The following is a 20,049-nucleotide window of genomic DNA, read 5'->3' on the forward strand; positions in this document are numbered from 1 at the left end:
ATGTATTCTATACTAAGTTTAACAAACTGCCTGGATTAAACTAGGAATCCATAAAAAAAAAATAATATCAAGGCTCACAAAGGAATACTCAAGTATTCAGGCTTTTGCAGAACGACAACTGAAAGAATCTGATGAATTTAGCAGTTTAAAAAGAAAAGTAGACATTCAGCTTGGGGATTACACAGATAATTCCCACTATATAAAAAAACAGAACCACACAGTCACAACAAATTAGAAATAGGTACATGAATAGAAGACTGCTGATCTGAGCCTTCAAATAGGTGCTGAATTCAGCACAATGAGTGCCAATTTCAGCAGGTCTCCACCCCCCCAAAATTGAAGAGCTAGCATTAGGCAACCAGCTGCCTACATTAAGTGCTACTTGTACCTTCCAGTCCCCAAAACATCTCCTACATCCTTCTGAGTGACTCCACGTGAATGTCTCCACCATCCGTTCTATGGCTGGATACTATGGCCTTGTATTCCCCTTCTTACACGAACTACCGTCTCTGCAAGGGATAGCTATGTGCCTCTCCATTCTTCTGAACCACTTTTTCAGTTCCTCTCTTTGAGTGCCATGAACACAATGCTAGCCCAGTCAACAGGACAGTCCATCAACATTCCCCCCAAGACTGGTCCCACTGGAGGGAATTTCACTTTGCTACAGGCTTTATCCCCCTGGTCCTTGTTATATCCTCCACTCTTCCCTGGGGGTGGTGTGGGAACAACACAAACATTATTAAACATGTTGTTAAACTGTGCATGGAAGCTGAAGGCAATGGTATCACTCTGCTGAATGATGTCAATGGCTCCTACCACTTGACTGAACTTGCAGACAGATGACAACTGTATAGCTGCTTGAAGCTATGGCTTTATTGAAAGAAATACATCTACCATTCCTTCAAAAATGCAGAAAATCTGCCCTCTAACTCGTAATTAGTTCCTGATATTTTGAAATTGACTGGAAATGTCACTCAAGAGCTATAATATTGCATTCATAGAGAAATTACAAGCTCAGCACAGGACCTTAAAGTAAGCCAGAAAGAGTTACTAAGACACTGCCAATTTAGTGAGACATTCCATTTTATATCATGCAGCTTAGTGTATCAGTTTTAGAAGTGGGAACACCTATGCTACCCAAAAGACAGCTTTGCATAGTTAAACATTCGTTACATGTAGCAACCTACTTAATTGTTTTAGTTAAGGAACACAGCCACAGCTAGCTTATATGCCTCTGATCATTAGTGTATTTCCACATAATTATGCAGAAGTATTTAATACTTGATAAATATTCATAATATTCTGTAGGAATAGTATAATACGCAAGAAGCCAAGACCTCAGAAATAGTACCATTTTGCAAGCCTCAGTATTCATGCTTTTTGTCATCTGATCTTGGACAATTTTGAAAGTCTTACCTTGAACGTAGTACAAAAGTCAAATTTCTTCCAGATCTTTTTCCTTCTGATAAAGATTCACTTTAGAGACTCTTCCTTGTATATTAGGGGGTGAATAAAGCAGAAGAGCCTGTGAGTCTGAAAGTAGTAAGATGGAAGAATTGACCAATTTCTCTCCTCGTTCAACATGACATTCAATAAAATCTATAGCTCAAGAACTGCTTAATAGCAACTTCTAGACTGGAACTAATAAAATACATGAACCAGTTGGAAGCAGCCAAGTTAGTAAAGAAGTTCCTACTTGTCTAAGGTAATGCAGCAAGAGATCACGTGAACGCCTTTCACTTGTTGGAGATGAAAGTATGAAGTGATCTAAGCCACACCATTCAATGGCCACTACTTGCTAAAAAAACTCCCACTGTCAATACGTACCACCTTCACAGAGGTGTAAGCAAATCCATTTCCAAACCAGGAATACGTACAACCACGTGACAGAGAGCGAGCCTGCATATAAACATGCGTGCATACGCATAAGTAAGTGGAGAGAGGATGGAAAAGTCTGGCACACTAATGCAATCGTTTACAAGAATATACCCAGATTCTGGACTCAAAGGAAAAGAGACTAAAAGTTGAGATTCAGACTTATTCTAAAGCACAGAAACCATGACAAAGAAGCCTGTTACTAGCCACTATAGATTTCTTTAAAAGCAAAAGCAGAAAGACACCTGACTAATAAGCAAAAATTATCATGGTTACGAGTTGCTTTTCTCACAAACGCGTGAGAAGGGCTATCACAGTTAAATCCACCATGCCTAGATATACCAGTATGTAACTTCTGCAGCATGAATCTGACTAAAGCCTTCTCCGTTTTAGAGATGTCTACATGTAGCATCCAGGATAACAGCTTCTTTTCATAGGCCTGGGCAAAGAAGGAAGTGAACCCATCTCAGAGAAACCGAGATTTAGTTCCCTTTTCCAGTATCTTTCTTTCCTCCCAGTAAATTCAAACAACAAATGCTCTACAAATTGCTTTGTTTTACTACAAGGTTCAGAATAATGGGTGAAGGCAAGTGAGAGACAAGACATATTGATCACTATAAAGTTCTAAAACTTTTTTCAACACTGAGAAAGAATATTTTGCCTTTCTTAGGTGAAATGAGCTTATTCAATTAATGTATCTTGCTTATTCAATAGGTAGATTTCAAGTAACTAATGCTTACTATCAAAAATACTCAACAAGAGTACATTATTACGTTCAAGCTATTTTATTTAGCAGCACTAGAAATAAATGCCACTCGCACAAGGAACAAAGTTTCCAAATAAAACAAAATGTATTGATTATTTTGGCTACTTAGGTCCCTGCCGTGAGCGATTCTTCAAAGAATAATTCAGAGTGGAGGGGACCTATGAGGTCATACAGTTCAACTCAGTCCCAGTTGCTTAGGGCTTTATCTACTCAGGTCTTGAAAACCTCCACAGAGGCTTACAGGTTACCTCCTATAACCTCTTAATTATCCTTACAGTAAAAATTTTTCCAACATAACCACCCATTTCAATTTATGACCATTGTCTCTTGTTTTCCCACTGTGCATCTCAGTAAAGAGACTGGCTCCATCTTCTCAGTATCCATCCTTGTATATACCAGATGGTTGCTATTGGGTCCTTCCTAAGGATCTCTTCTCCAGGGTCAACAAGGCCACGAAAGGCTCTCAGCATGCCCTCACAGGTCACATACTCCAGCTCCCTGACCATCTTGGTGGACTTGCCCCAAGTTCATCAACGTTGTTCTTGTTGGGGGTAGGGAAAACAGGAGCAAAACGGGCCACAGTATTACAAATGCAGCCTGGGAACATCTGGAACAAATGCCAACTAAAGGGGAATAAAGCTGTTTGTTTTCATCACTACCAGGGTGAACTGCTGACTTGTATTCAGCCTGCTGTTCACCAGAACCAGGTCCTTCTCAGCAAAGCTACAATCCAACCAGTCTGTAGCACTGCAGGAGGGTTACCGATCCTGGAAGCAGGACTTGTTGAACTTTGTAAGATTCCTACGGGCCCACTCCTCTAGCCTTTCCAAGTACTTCGGGATGGCCGCCCTGCCTTTGAGCCACCCAGTTCTGTGTCTACCACATACCTGATGAAGGTGCATTCCACCTCCTCCTCCAGGTCACTGATAAAAACATTAAAAAAAAGACAGAGTAGCTCACAGCAGACCCTTGAGGAGCTCCAGTTGTAACTGCTGTCCAGGCAGAGTATGAACCATCAGCCACCCTTTGAGATGACTCTTCAACCAGTTTTCACTTGTCTAGTCATCCTCCCATTCAGCCTGTAAATAGGAGTATGCTGTGGGACACTGTAAAAAGCCTTGCTAAGGTCAAAATAAAAAAAATCCACTGCTCTCCCCTCAGCTGAAGACCTGGTCATTTGACAAGAAGTCAGTCAGGTTGGTCAAGCATGACTGACCCTTAGTAGAGCCATGCTGACTACTTCCAGTCACCTGCTTTTTCGAAGGCCCCAGAAATGTTTTGCTACAGGTTGATATAAACTACTTATTGATAGTGCTATCCAAGTAAAGCAGTATTTAATGGTTTTAGCAAGTAAAATAGAAAATTTTCTTTATTATATAACATAGCAAGGATGCCTGAAACAGTGCACAGGAACCATCTCTGGGCTTCAACAATTTGCAAAATTCAAATGTTCCAAAGCCTAAATATAAGAACTCTGTGCATAAAAACAAGCAGGTCTCAAAACAAGTGAACACAGCCATCAAACAATTGAGTTTCTGGCTAATTTTCAAGGTATCTGGCAACAAGACAGTAATAGCAGAGGTTATAAAAGGAAAAACTTGGTGTTCATAACTCTACCTAAAATTTATTACAGAAAGTGGTGGCAGAGAAAGGGATGAGAAAGGAGTGGAAAAGACTAGCAAGTGGCCAAGAAAACTTAAACATGTTTCATTATGCACATTAGAAAGAATTTCTGACATTCAGATTGCTTACATCTTTTCAGATGGTTTGATTTTCTCCTGGACTGTACTGGAAGAAAATCCACTTTACTGAGACCTCTGAACTCGAACAAATTCAGGAACTTCTGGACACAAAAACTGTCAGTGCCTGACAAAACAACCTCAAATTCTAGTCTCTACCAGTGATGAGATTATTCATGTTTCACCCAAAATACTTCAGTCCTGTTGCAGTTCCCCAAAACTTATGCTTGAAGCAGGGAGTAGATAAGATACTCTAGCTCCACATTAAGCAGTGAACAATGCCAATACCACAGTGGATGAGCAGAGGCAGTCCTCTTATCCCCTAAGGAAATTTGCAAACGTGACAAAAAGCACAGAAAAACAGCTTGACTCGCTCAGGAACTTTCTGACAAACTCCTTACCATGACCTTTGCTATGTAAAGTTCTTGTTTCTGCTGTATTCTCATGTGCCTACAGAATAAAGATATTCTTGTCAGCAAGTGCTGCTATTTAATTAAACCAGAATGACTGCTGTGAAGGGAGTCATATCAACATCTGTAGCAGGCTCTGCATTTGGGGAAAATCCAAAAGAAGAGATGGGCATTTTTAATTTAGTTATAATAGAGGTTTTAACATCAATATTTAACTGCATGTTTTACTTTAGGATTGCAACATGGCTGGTGACACTGCTGACACTGTCAGTTGTGGGACTTCCAGTATGGTCTTCTCTTCATCAGCAGTAACATTCCAAGTAAATTTAGAACTTCCACTTGCAAGACAGGTTATCAGTTATCCAAACCATTAGTGTTAAGAACCAATGTTACTAACTACACCTTAAAAAAACCCTCCTTTGAAACATCTCAGGGTGCAGTCTTACTAGAAGTTAGGCTAAGCTAAACTGGTAACTGCTGTAAGCCCACCTCCTGCCACATGTACTTTCTGCTCCAACTTTTGCATCGGTAGTTGTTCTCATATCCTCATGTAGCAAGCTGATTCAAGAAGCTAAACTAAAAGAAAATTAACCTCAGCAATAGATACCCAACATACACACTCTCACTATCAGATAAGACACAGCCAAGTATCAGCACGAGGAGGAAGAGGAGCACATGGTCAGAGGCAGAAGACTGCAGAAATACAGCAGCACTAACATACTTAGGTAATTATGAGAACCTCTTCCTTAATGAAACAGTCAAGATTATGAGTGGGTTCCAGAAGCAAATGCCTGAGTGCATGCAGAGGCCTAACAAGAACTCTCTTTTCTGTACTGTATCAACATTTAAAAGTGGTGAAAAAACAAACAATTCTAAGGACCTTTAACTAAAAAGAGGAATACCAGATGCTCACTAACTAGGCAGCATGTAGCAGAAAGCTGTTTGGGTAGACAGAATGAACTCCCCATAAGGAAGAGACAAAAACAAAGCTATATTGTGTACATTAAGTGAGCCAGCTTCCAAGATGTTACATCCATTGTTTTTAAATAGCTGTAAAGAAATAACAACAGTGCCTGGCTGACAAAGGAAGCAGATGTATCTAGTGCCCAGCACTCTCACTGAGGTAGCATAAGATTTAATGACTAGAAACCAACACAGAAGAAAATCAGAATTAAAAATTCAGCTTCAACTGAATTACATGCTAGCTGCTACTTTAACTGTGCTGGGTTTACCTTTGTCCTGTCTCTAGGGTTTTGAAGGCAGTTGAACCAAACAAGCTTTATTGCTTTTTCCCTCTTAATGGAAAAATAATTCTGGGTCACATCAGCTCACTCTAATTTTCCTTTCTTTCTCTGAACATGGCAGTTTAGTCCAAGTACATCCTTTCAGTCACCCAAAGACCTTCTAGGAATCTTTGCTTCCTCAGCGACAGTGATGCGAGTCTACCAATTCCATGACACCTTAAATCCATAATAAGATTAGATCATGCCATGCATTGTTTTCCTCTATCTGCAGGACTTTTTACACAGTTCAGGGTGGAGAAAAAAAACCTAAAAAAACTTTCACACAGTTCAGGAAAAAGCACTATAGACTAAAGCTTCTCCCATTCCCCCCCAACCCTTCCCAAGAAGGGACACAACAGGAGAGAATGAGCTCAAAGAAACCACACATCAACAAAAAAAAAAGGAAAGAATTAAGACTAATATAAAGAAGCTCCTCCCCATCTCACTCAGCAATACAGATGTCAGTGGTCAGCTTATACTTGTTGGTTTTTACCCATGCCAGCCAGTATCAGAGAGTCATGATACCCCTGAAAGGCAAATAATTCCAGTAGACTAGTGGCAGACAGCAGAACTTGGTTATAAAGTGTTGCATATCTGCTGATAAAAGTCTTCCACACGATGAACAGACAAATGAACAGAAGACAGAACCCTGTGATAAGAGAATAAGGAAGAACGCTCCTTGATGAATAGTGTGCTCTGCCTACTCAAGTATTCTCTGGATTAGCTTAAGTTCTCAGTGAATTTATGACTTCAGTTCTTTAGGAAGCATTGTAGTTTTCTTCCTCACTAAGAACACTACTTTTCATTTCCTCTCCTGCCTCATTTCAGTTTCTCTCCTGCAGTAACAGTATCAGACTTTGATCCAAGGAAAGGAGAGGATAAACACTAAGTGGAAAGAATCAACAGTTCTGAAATTGGAACAAAATAAACTGTGCAGAAGAAAGTTTGCTCACAGGTCGTCCAGGCTCACCGACTCTTTTTGTACTAGTGATAGCTTAAGATGATTACTAAAAAGAAGATAAATAACAGAAAAGGATGATGGAGATTCCAGTACAGTGTTCTAGGGCCATTACTTACTTTAGAAAGGCTTCAAGCACAAATCTGACAATTCATGACAGATCTAAGCTGTCATGTCTGCTTTCTATGCAAGAGCTTCTGTTTTAATCAGTGCTTCAATAAACAAACAAGACCTATGGAGGAAGAGACTATATGGAGAGACATATTAAGAAGCTTTCCACATCAGCTTCATATTCTTTATGAAACTGACAACATAACCAGGTTTCATGTCTGGACAAACCTTAAGACACCTTTCAAAAAAAATGAGTTACTTCAGTTACGGAATTGCTACCCCAAGTTTTTGTTTAGACAAAACACATTTGAATCTAGTAACCCTGAACAAAACAGCAGTGAAAAAAGATCACTTCAAGCAGTAACTGACTACTACTTTTCCTATACGGAGCCCTGCTTTCCCTCTGTACAGATTCAGAAACATGGAAAACTTTACACTGAAAATAGCATGGTCATTTAATGTATCTGAGAATATATAGCATTTTTCAAGGAAAATATTTTCTAAATATAAATTAATAAAGGGTTTAAAAAAATACAATTTCAGAGTACTTTCCCCAGTGACATGTTTCTGACCATGTTAAATTCTACTCCCTGCCATTGGCAACAGCAGCACACAAGCTCATTTCAAGAATCCTGAACTATACTGGAATTTTATTTCTTCCCCTCTGACTCTGTAAGTCAAGCCCCATTTCACTTCATGTTAAAAAACCATCAGAAATTGTTTTGACAGTCTGTAACCTTATCCCCTTCCCTCCAAAAGTCAGATATTCTAAGTTGACAGCATTCCTTTTTTTCTTTAAATTAAAACAATACTGAAACAATAGTCAAAACCATATAGTAAGCTGTTATAGTTAACAACAGCTACTGTTTTGAGTTAATTAAATATTTTAGACGACTTCTCTGGCCTAGAATTGCTTGTGTTTGGTGCATTCCAATTAAGAAAGTGAGAAGTCATCCTATTGGATTTAATGTTACAAGCTAGATATTGATCTTCAACAGCTCTTAAGAGTCTCTCCATCACTCTCACACTCAAATATAGTAATAAAACATACAGAAGCATAGCCATGGCCCAGCATAAGGCAAACCGAAGAGGAAACAGAAGTTAAATAAATTCTGTTGTTTACTATAAAAGTAGGATACAAAACACTAATGTCACTATGGCAGAGTCTTAACAATGCTTCTCTTCCACATCACACACACGCCTAATTATTATTTCAATTTTAAAACATAGGAAATTGTTAAACTATAGCTTTTACCATTTATAAAAAACAGATGGCCTCTCAAGGCCTGCCTGCAGAGGAGACTGCACAGCTATTTGACTCTAGCAAACATTGTGAAACATTCTCTTTCCAACGTAATCATCCACAAAGGTAGTATGCTTGTCTTTTCCTTGATCCCACAAATTACTATTAAAAGAGAGAGTCACCTTAAGCTGCTTCCAGTGTCTTTACATTGTAAGACATGCACGGAATCTAAAGGAGGACTGGTTGGAAAGCCTCCCAACAAAACAAGCAATTGCTATTATTACAGCATCTTTTAAATGACTGAATGCTTATGAACTTCTGGATTATCTTTTAAACAGCAGTTCAATTGTGGTGCACTTATGGAGGATTTACAGAACAAATTTCACACACCCCTCTCCCCCCAGTATTAGCTCTAGCTATTGTTTTCACAAGATTGTTTTCATTTTCCTTATGTATAAAACCCCTACTATTTGAAGTTTTATGCACAACCTTCTACTAGTTTAGAAAAAGTGCTCCTCAGAAACATAATCAGCCACAACCTAGACTTTGGATGATTCCAATAAATTCATCCATCAGCCTAAGCAATCAGAAAGAGCAGGAAATAACAAAACCACATCAAGTATTGGATATTTTAATATTATCATTAGTAGTACAATAGTATTTTTCACACTTACACCCCATAAAAGAACATTAAAATAAGACATTACCTCAGAGAAAAGGAAAAGTGAAACAAAAAATCCCTTGCTGTAACATGTCTCCTGGAAAAGTGGTAAAGACGCAGAAGACATGACAAGCTAGCAAATGGATAAACATCACATCTGAGGAGTCAGTTTGATACACCTATAGGTAGTAGTCCCACAATTACTGTATAACACTCACTAAAGATGCCTGTAAATCCCACCTGTAATTAGACATCATTAATAACCTCCTTAGAGGTGTCACTTCAGTTCTTATGGATGACACCCAAAGTGAGACATTTGTGAGTCTTAACAGACTGTCTTGTGCACTGGGGCTTTATTGAGATAGATGGAGCTTCTTTGCCTTCTAAGATATAGGACTGATCACTACCTCGGGGAGTCAATGGACTACCTCCGTTAGGTCTGGATTCAAGTTTTACAACAGCTGAAATAAGAAAAGCACTTCACATTTGTCTTGAATACATACACTAAAGAAGAGTATCCTATTCTTGAAAAATCAGCTATAAACAATTTTTCTCAAATGCCCCACAGAGAATCAAACTTTTTTTTTTAATGTTAGACAGTAGAAACCAGTGCCTGCAACTAGTACCATATCTGAAGTGAGGTCTTGTGCACAAACTGGTATGCAGAGTACCTTTTGACCAGGATGAGATTTTCCTGTTGGAACTAGAACAAATAAAACAAGTATTTTATTACTATACTAGGGAAATGGAGAGCAGGAGCAGAAAGGACACAGAAAGAAACTAAGTAACATCTCTGCTAGATTCACCTTTCATACCTTTACAGAAGCTCTCTGAAGTCAGTGCTTTGAGTACAGGCCCACTTAAAATAGAACCAAAAGGAACAGTTTCTTCAGCTTTATACACCGAAGACAGAGCTCTCAGAACTCAGCCTGCAGTACCATATAGCTTCAGTACAGTATTTCTCATCTGAAAAGTTTCAAAGCACGTTAGTTTCAGCAGCTTTTCAAGGTCACAAGGGCAATCACAAACACAAGTCCCTACCCCCTCCAATTCCTAATCCACCACCCTCAAAATCCAATCTAGCTGTACTCCAGAGGCTTCAATACATCATTCATTTTCGAAACCTTCATTCACTTCTCTCCTAGAATCATGATCCAAAACTACCATACGTGGTACCAGTGTGTATTACCGTGTGTATTACAAAAGGCTACAATATGCAACTTTAGATCTGTCTATATTTATTTGGAGGTCATTTAACAAGCATGTTGGATACTCTGAAGAATTTCATCTATCCTATGGAGAAGAGATTTTTAGCATCCCTTAAGAAGTTGCCATTAGGAACATAATTTCCTACTTCCAGATATGTTGCCTGAAATGTTAGGTGTGGGGGGAATGCTTTTAACTCTTCCGGAAGAAATTTAAAATAGTGGCAAATATAAAAAGACAGTAAAACAAGAGATAGCATTAATGGAAAATAAATAAAATACAACCTTAGGAAGCCAAGTTACGGTGTGTGTCGTTTCCCCCGCCCTCAAATTTTATTGAAACTGGCCACAATTCAGAAGTTAACACAAGGGTAAATATTTCAGAGATAATCAGGTCCTATGAGTTTTGTAGAAATAAACAGTCAGATCAAGGAAAGACATCCGAACTGGTGCCCCTTGAGGACAAGTGCAGCAGGAGCTCAGCTATGTTACCAAAAATAACTTCCCATACAGGACAGCAGGACAGATAGTGCTCCAAACACGTGAAAATACTGTCAGAGCTCACAATACAGTATACCCAGAAAAATCCAACCCCAAGACACAAAGCCACAGGAAGTCAGGCTTCATAACCTGTTGCTCACACAGCTAGTTTCAGTCTTGGTTAACTGAAGTAAAACCATGAAAGAACTACTTTCCAGAATTTACTGTTGTTTTAACACCAGTCATTTTCACACACAATTTCAAAACTAGCAACAAGAATTTGGGAACAGAGATTCAGTTACCAGTCAAGATAAAACAAACAATCCTTACTCAGAGAGCAGCAGGACAATTTCTGCAGTCCTGACAACAGCATTTAGGAGACAGAAGGCAGAATCCAGTCCTCTGCATCGCTCAACACCCTCTGCAATGCTCCAAGGTGCCTTTTAGAGACCCAGTCAGTACATCTATATTAGCACTTTAGTTTGGATCAGGAGTGCACTTTTGAAGTAAATCTGAGTCACCCCACTTAACTGTGCTTTGCTTTACATCTCAAAGAAGTTTCTGAACACATGATCTGGACATCTCTCAGATTAACCTAAACCAAAACTCTGGGAAAACATCTAATACCCAGTAATGTTTGGAGTATACTCGGTCCACAGCACCAGACTACAACTGGTCTAAAATAAAGCCCCATGAAGTACACACACTGTGGACACTGGGTCTGCCTAACTTACTGCTTCACTCGTACGATCTTCTTCAATTGCAGCATACTGCTTCCTAATGTAAATATAATCAATGTGGCAGATACTGCCCATTCATTTACGAGAGCCTCAAGCAGCAGTAACTAAACCCACAGACTTAAGTTGCCAATGCACACCTCATTAGCCCTAAAAAGGAGGGCTGCGCTGTGAATTTGAGTGTTCCTTTTCCTGAAGTAACCACAGCAGCAGTGTCTCATCATACATCCACTTTTCCTTCCACCCCTTTACAGTTAGGAGTATCAAAAGCTAGTGGGATACATCTAGGAAAGTTCTCTGAATACAGTTAAAAAAACCCCCCAATATCTACACAATTCATGCATCACCTACATTTGCTGTTTTATAAAACTTTTTAAATAACGCTGAAAACACAACCCAATAACTCCCATCAATGGCTCCACTGTAGCTGGTGACAGGAAAGGAAGAGCAGCATGTGCTCGATAATGCTTTTTATTACTTGCACATCAGCTTAACCAACAAAGCTGCCCAGAAAAGAGGTTTTTTTGTTTTTGAATAAGCTGACCAACATAATATTCATTGTTTCAGTTTTCCACTTGAATCAAAACATCAGTTCTTTACAAATAGTTCCATCATTTCAGATTTGTTCTCTCCAGTCACCAATTTTTCTTTTGCTGTACAAAATTTTAAATACAAGATCATGAGTTTTGAACAAATAATACCTGGCTTTAGCAGGACAGACAAGCTGGTAAGAACAGGCCAAAGCAGTATTGTATTTATAAATTACAATAAAGTGTTACCTCCCCTACTCAACAAAATCATCATCTTACTTCATTACCTCCTCGACAAAAACAATTAATTCATATGCTAACAATGCAGAGCCATGTTTGCTCTACATTCAGTTAACATCAACTTCCTACACTGAGGTGCAGACACAAAAGTAGGATTATTGAAGACGACATTTTCTGTTAACACGCTAATCCCCTGAAAACTGCAAGGACCGATGCTTTCCTTTGTGACTTAACTGGAAGTTTTTGGTCATTGACTTGTCCTTACCACACACGCTAAAGAGCCATCTTAAGCTCTCCAGTAGCCTAGTCTGAAACATCCTTAAGCGATGTTCTTCTGAGCTGAATGCCTGTTAACTCTTATGAAAATAGACTTAAGCACCTAGTTGTACTATTTATTTTAAAGAAAACTCAATGAAAAGGTTATTTCCCACCAAAGATGCAGAGAACCCATGCCACAAGATAGTAATGTAATAACATCAAAAAATGACGCATTGAAGTAATGTTAATGAGAAACTAATGGTGCATGGGGAAAAAGAGTTGTGGGTGACTTATTTTTCCTAACAGAACAATACCTGGGCCTGAATAATTTCCTCCGAAATTTTAAGAAAGGCTGTTGTCCGCTGAGATATGGGGGTTTCCCTTCTATCATTTTCTACATTAAAACATCTTTGTGCCTTCTCTCCCAATGTAGGTTTTTCTAAGAGCCAGAAGACTGATTTAACCTACACTCATTGCAAACCCTTATGTTTCATCACGCCAATAAAGTCTCAAGAAGTTGAGATGAGCTGAACTGCTCATCTCAAGAAACTGAGATGAACTACACCAGCTCAGTTATTTCTTACCATCTCATGCAAAGCGTTTCAGACCAGTTTTCTTTTGGAGTGACACTCAATTCTTCAGAATTTTTATTTGGCTTTAGCACACGATACAGATAGAAATCTGTTGAAGATTCATTTGCCAAATTTTAAGCAGTTTGACCAAAGCTCCCCATGCTAGATATCTGCCCAAGACTGAAAGACGTCAGCCAAACAGCTGAGGAGTTTGCAAGGTTGTCTGTTAAAGACAAACAGTTTTGATGATCTTTTTGGAAACTCAGCATCCTTGTTCTTGCATCAGGGACACATCTTTCATTGTCCATGCAAACAATTTCTCTCTTCTGGGCTTTTATAGTCCGATGTTATTTGAATTTGGGTGGCCTTTTTTTTTTTTTAAATTAAGAACCTGCAATGACTTGTCCGGGTTTTGAAATTAAGTTCCCTGAAGATTACAGACCCCTGAAGATACTAGATATGCTGAAGACCAGGGCTAAACCAGACCCCTCTTGAAGTTTCATAAAACATTTATCCTGCATTCACACTAACAGACAGTGAGAAGGAAGGAGCTACAGTTCACACCCTGTACATCTATAAACCAAATCTTGAAGATGTTCAAGCATAAACAACTGAAGCACAGAATGAAAAAAGTGACAAATAGGGAAGGAGCCATGATAAAAATTTTTACTTTAACAATTTTCCAAAGAAATCACCGTTGCTCTCCTCCAATTTACTGAGAAGACCAAATATTCAGATCAAATCACTTGGATTGCTAAAAGGCCCAAGATCTGAAGGATCCTTCTTCATTTTCACTGAGAACTGAATAGAAACACTAGTGCAGCACTGAATTCAGAGAGATGAGAAAACTTGTTGGACAAGGTGGCAAGAATTAAAAAAACCAACCCCAAAATAGAGCATACTTGATACAATTAAGGTGGTGGGCAGAAAGAATCGATATTAGAGGAAAAAAAACCAACTATGGACACAAAAATATGCATGACCTGTTACAGTAATCACTCTCCACAATCCACACAGAGTCTAGAGCTTCGATTCTTTCAACAAGGCCTTCCCGTTCACTTGAAAGAGACTGTGCTTGCAAGAACAAATGGTTAGCTAGCTATCTTCCAGTGCTGACCAGAAAAGAACAGCTATTTACCACTTACTAAGCTACAACAGTAGGCCTACGTGGCAGATTTAAGCATTCCTACCGGACTGATGATCCAAGACACTACCAAATGATCAATTTCAATTTTCAGAGTTTTTGGGAAAAAATACCAACAAAAAACCCAAAACCAACAAAAACCACACCAACACCACCCTAGGAACATTATCGTAGCATTTAGCTAGGTGTGCTGTAGTTTGCTTCATTTAAGATGGACAGTACCCTCTGAGCATTGTTCTAGAGATTGTCTGCAACAATCCCTTGTTGCAGTCTAAATCAACTCCGCTCCAAAGAGTGATATTCATTATTGCAACACAAATACTTCACACAGATTTTTTTGTATTAAATATTAAGAGTGGACTTTTACTGCCTGTCCCTTTTTATAATATGGAGGCAACACATTCATGTTAGAAATACTCACTACTCTCAATTGACCCCTCTGAGAGCAGTAGTTCTTGACACTGAGCACCTTAAAAGACTATGTTCAACACAGATTTCACAAGCTGTAATTTCAGTTGTGATGGGTTTATATTTCTGCAAGACAGGATCTCAAGTTTAGTAAGTCAGAAGCACACGTTAGTGATCACCGTTGGAAAAGTTTAAGTGAACAATGATAATTCCACACCGAGACAAGAAGGGAACTGGATTATCGAGAATAATTACTATGACACTTCTTTCTCTAGTTCCCTACCTCACTAACCGACCACCTCACAGCTATCGCAATAAAAGAAAAATGGGTTCTATGTGCTCTCTATACAGCCCTCTCCATACTACATTAATTCCATTTCCCTCATCTTGATGTTACGTGCCTTAATTAAATCACTACCCAATGTAACAACCTCCTTTAAATATCTTTGCAGAACAAGAGATGAGGGGCTGGGTAAACAGATAATACATACTATCACAAACCCGCAGAACATGGGATACACACACACAGTTTTTCCTCATTTCCACCTGAGCCAAAGAGCTTTCCATTCTAAACGGACTGTCTTTTCACAGATCTCCAACCCTCGAATGTTTATGCATTAACCCCCTTTCAAACACAAGCATATGTCCAGTACAGAAGACGTCATACCTTCTGGACACGTGCACTCAATTAAAGTGTTATGGTATATATAATGCACATAGTAAATATAGATAATAGACACTTTGAGCCCCTGAGCCCACACATACATGGGGCTTGCCTACACCACATTAAGTGCTTTTAGTTAGCTGCTGACCTGTCAACACCATTATGAGTGCTAGTTTCAGCAAAAGTTTGCCCTTAAAGTTAGTGGACAATTTACCCAGTGGAACAAACAGAACACAATAAACAAAAAAGCACTTTTAACAGAAACCCCTTGACTATTCTGTAGCCTCCTTTAATCTGACAATATTCATAACAGGCACAAATTGTCTCATCTTCATTCACTTTTTTAGTTTCCACTGGCTGTCACAACTATAAAATACTTCTCTCCATACAGTGAGGAGCAAAGAATCCCCACAGCCTCCCACCTGCTCAGGACACACCTGGGACTGCAGACCCTGTTCATCATCCCTCCCCCACACCATTCCAACTTTTCATAGCCTCAGCCAAAAATGCCTGCCTCCTCTCCCCATACACAGACTAGAGTTCCCACTAACTCAGCAATACGAAAACTCCAGTTTCCCTTTTGCACAAATACCATTCCCCCGATAAACACATGTATACATAGCCTAACATAATCTTCACCCTATATACACATAATCCCCACAAATTCATCCTACCCCCCCTTTTCAACCATACACAAACCCTTCAAAGACTCCACCATTCATTTCTACTTCTAAATATCCACCCAAGCCCCCTCACTTTCTTATAATCCATGGTAATCCCTGGAAATTTACACACAAGAGTAGTGCACTGATGCCCTTATAGACAGAAATTTACACTGCCTGACACCTGTCACAAATATAGATACCTACAGTTCTACAACTCCCCAGGACACGCGCAGACTTTTCTCCAAATAGCACTACCATGACCCCAACACGTGGCATTTGCTACCTGTTTTCCAATTTGTATCCCACAGCTCAAACAACAAATATCCAGCCTTTCAATTTCCTCACAGGTGAGACCAATTCACAGCTCCTCTCACATTCCCAGGAGACAGACCACATTGCTTGCTGCCCTAGCCCATCTCAACACACAAGAAACAGGGCTCACTGAGCTGGTGACAGCCAGGCATCTCTCTCAACTCTCAGTGTGAGCACCAGACAAACCAACTTACACGCATTAAGAACACGTGTGCCTTTTTGTCCACATACCATCTCATATTACACACTAAGGTCTCGCACATTAAGTCTAACCACGCTGGCCACCAAAGAAAACAAGTTCAGAACCTTGCAGTAACCTGTTACCACTGTGCCTGTAAGCTGTATACAGGCCTCCCTCCTCCACAACACTTAGAAGCCAGCCAACTTATCACCTTACTTCTCACAACACACACAGGATTGTTTACCTGTCACTCCTAAATTCATATGCCCTCATGTACCACTATTCCCAGATACACATGGCTTCACCCACCACCTGCATCCCCACGGTATAAACATACCCCTCAACCAACCACAGCACACAAAACAACACACATGCAGATTTTTCCAGCTGCCTCCCGCCCATCAAAAGGACTCCCTCCCTTCGACTAACTACAAATTACAGTAAAAATATATCACGTTTATATCCACTGGGTTCGCAGAGCCAGCAAGCTCCAAACTACAGGAGGGAGCTGCCTTCAACTTCTTTCCCCTTCCACGCTACAGGCGCCCCGGCACTGCCCGCCTGCCTGTGACTTCACCCCCTCCGCGCGCCACCAGCTCCTCACAAGCACCCAGGCCTAACGACAGCTTCTCCCTCCAACACCAGGGCCTTACCCGCAGCTCGCCACCTCCCACCACCCCGCCCCGTCGGTAAACACCGGGCACCGCCGGCCCCCGGCCCGCCACTCCCCCGGCCCCAGCCAATGCACGTGCACAGCCCCGGCCCGCCGGCCGCCCCCTAACCCCGCTCCGCACGCAGCTACCGGCACGCCGGCCACCTTCGGCCCCTTCCCCGCCCCGCACGCTGCGCTACCCGCACGGTGCCCGGCCCGCCGGCTCCCCCACCCCACAGGCAGCGGCCGGCGTGCGGGGTCCGGGTCGCCGGCCCCCCTGCCGCCGCCCCGGCCCGCCCTACCGTGGCGCACAGAGGGCGGGCCCACCGGCCCCCATCCCCGGCTACACCGGGGGGCTCGGCTTCCCCGCCGCTTCCTCGCCGTCCTTCCCCCGCGCGCCTGCCCCGGCAGCCCCGGCTCCCGCGCCGGGAGGCCGTGTCAGTGCGGCCCCCGGCCCTCTTTTCTCCCCCGGAGGGAAGAGGCGGAGGCCGGGCCTGCGCGGCGCCTGCCCGCTCCCCGGGGACGCACACGCAGCAGGCCTTGCCCGCCGCCCCTCCGGCCCCACGGAGCAGGCCGGCGCTGCCTGCCCCCGCTCCCCACGGCACGCGCGCAGGCCCGGCTGCTCGGTAACACGCGCGCCCAGGCCCGGCCCGGCCTCTCGGCCCCTTCCCCCTCTCTGTCCGCCTCGGCCAGGCCCGGCCCGGACGCGACCCACTCGCCCGCGACCCACGGCCGGCCCCGACCCCTCTTACCTGTCGGCGGACGAGCGCCGGCGTCCCCCGGCGTCCGGGCCGGCAGGGCCCGGCCCGGCTGTGGGGGGGGCCTGGCTCGGCCTCAGGCGCGGGCCGACCCGCGCTGGCCACCGCCGGCCGCAGTCGCCGCCCACTCGCGCACTCCAAGCGCCGCCAGCAGCGCGGACATGTTGGGAGCCCCCGTCCCAAGGCCGCCGCTAGGCCCGCCCTCCCCGCCGCCCACGTCAGAGCGCTCCGGGAAGGGCGGGCAGGGCACGGCCCCCGGCCCCGCCCCCGCCGCCGCTCCCGGCCAGGCCGCCCCGCGTCCTTCCCGGCCTACTGGCTGCTGCTGCCGTCGCTCATTCCGTCCCGCCCCCTCCCGGTGACCATTGGCCGCCCGCCCCGCCGGCTCTACCCTTCGTCAGTGTCATTGGCCGATCCGTTCGCCGCTCACCCGCCAGCCCCGCCCAAGAGCTTTTTCCTGATTGGGCTTTTCCCCTCTGCTTTGGTAACTATTGGCTGCGGCTCTTGTCAATCAAGGCGCTAGCGCACGGACTCCGTCTTTCTCCGCACTTTGTTTTTTATCCGGCCTCGCAGCCTGGGCAGGACTGACGGAAGCGGCTGTCAGCGAGCGCCCTTGCCCCTCCCAGCCTCCCTCCCCCCGCCACATCCTTTCCCTCCCGGCGCGGTTTGCCTGCAGGCCATTGGCTCTCAGCGCCGCCAGTCCCGCCGCCTCTCTCGCCCCGGCCGCCGCTTCGCGAAATGGGCGTGAATCGGGCAGTGGGTGCCTTCTCCTGATTGGCCGTCGCCCCTGCCAATAAAGCGGGGCCGGCGGGCGCTGGGGAAGGGCCGGCGGGCCCCGGCGGAGCCGCAGAGCGCGTCCCGGCCCGCGCGCCGCTCCGCACGGCGATTGGTCGCGGGGCGGGCGGGGAGGGAGAGAGGTGCGCGGCCTCCCCCGTGCCCCACGGTGGGCGGCAAGGAGTACCCGTATGTTCGCGCGATTACATCACCGCCAGCCAATCAGGGAGCGCGGGGCCCGTCTCCTGGTCGCGGGAGGGCGGGGCCTCGCGCCCGCCTGCGGGAGCCGCTGCGCCTCACGCGTCCGGGGGGGGGGGGGGGTTGAGGCGGGCGGTTGGGCCGCTGCCGGCTCGGCGGGCGGAGCTGCCCTTTTTATCACGGTAAAGAATGAGACTGGAGGTGTCTCGGTCCTCGGCGTTCCCTTCCGCCGGCGGGGCTCGAGCGCCGTGGCCCGCCTCGGGGGACAGACGGCCTCCCGGCGGTGCCCGAGGGAGGCTTCTCGGGACGGCCCTTTCTGCCGCCGGGCCCGCGGGCTCGGGGGGTGGGAACCGATTACCGCACCGGGGCCGCTGACAACGCGCCGCCTGAAAAGTAACGGCAGTTCGGGGAGGGCGCGAGTGGCAACTGCTCTCAGCCGTCGGCCCCTCCGGCTCCAGCGAGAGCCTCCCCGCGGGAGGCTGTAATTAACCCCCTGCGTGGGCTCGCCTACTCTTTAACTTCTTTCTCGCCCCGAAACAAAAATGTTTAGTCAGGAAGAAACATGAAAATCTGCCTGATGCCTCATAATCCCTCGCTATTCCATCTTTCTGAAGGGGCTGAGGCCAGCTGGGGCTCATCTCTCCAGAGAGGGACCCAACTCCTGCCTTGCTCCGCAGCCCTGTAGGGCAGTTCTGCTGGCTGCAGTTAGACACTAAAGTCTTCCCTTGTAAGCTAAATAGCATAGAAGTGATGTCCTTGCCTTACAGTCCCGAGTGCCTGAAGTTGAATGTACTGTCCGTACCAATAGCATACAAATTCCCACACGATGGTCTACTGAAGTCCTTGTCCCCTCATGCTGAGGTGTTTCCCCCACACACACTATATGCGTCAGTGTGAATGAACACTTGTCATGTGCAGGACTTGAGATCATAGGTCAAAACCCAGTTTATGTAGCATTTTCATTTATCCATCTGTCTTTCCCGGAGTGTTTGCAAAGGAGCTGGCCCTGAAAAAGATGGGAACTTTCCCTTCTGGAGTCAGCATTCTCTCCCGGTCTTCCACGTAGGCACACTATGGGATTATTTTTCCAGGCTCTCCAGAGTTATGTCCATAGTACAGAAAATACTTAAAGCTTTTAGCTTTAAGGTCATCAGCACCACCGCTCTCAGAAAATCCTTGCACAGAGCTCTGGAGGTACTTTGAGCTCAGGTAACTGATGCAGCTGCAG

The 20,049-nt window shown here is 44.1% G+C and overlaps 1 protein-coding gene across 10 annotated transcripts in view; it reads right to left on the reverse strand.

Moving 5' to 3' along the window:
• Positions 1-18,701, reverse strand: part of PPM1B (protein phosphatase, Mg2+/Mn2+ dependent 1B) — a 63,634-nt gene extending 44,933 nt beyond the window's left edge. For 4 of the 10 annotated variants that reach the window (XM_076334439.1, XM_076334445.1, XM_076334444.1 and 1 more), the window contains exons 1-2: positions 17,847-17,939; positions 1,417-1,533 (exon numbers count right to left, since the gene is read on the reverse strand). The gene's annotated coding sequence lies outside the window, so the exon portion shown is untranslated. Of the gene's footprint in view, positions 1-1,416; positions 1,534-9,861; positions 10,013-17,846; positions 17,940-18,519 lie in introns of those variants that run through there. The other 6 variants (XM_076334447.1, XM_076334443.1, XM_076334437.1 and 3 more) reach the window with 6 other exon arrangements.
• Positions 18,702-20,049: the final 1,348 nt, after the last annotated feature.

This window comes from Aptenodytes patagonicus, chromosome 3 (assembly GCF_965638725.1).
Source record: "Aptenodytes patagonicus chromosome 3, bAptPat1.pri.cur, whole genome shotgun sequence".
Taxonomy (NCBI): domain Eukaryota; kingdom Metazoa; phylum Chordata; class Aves; order Sphenisciformes; family Spheniscidae; genus Aptenodytes; species Aptenodytes patagonicus.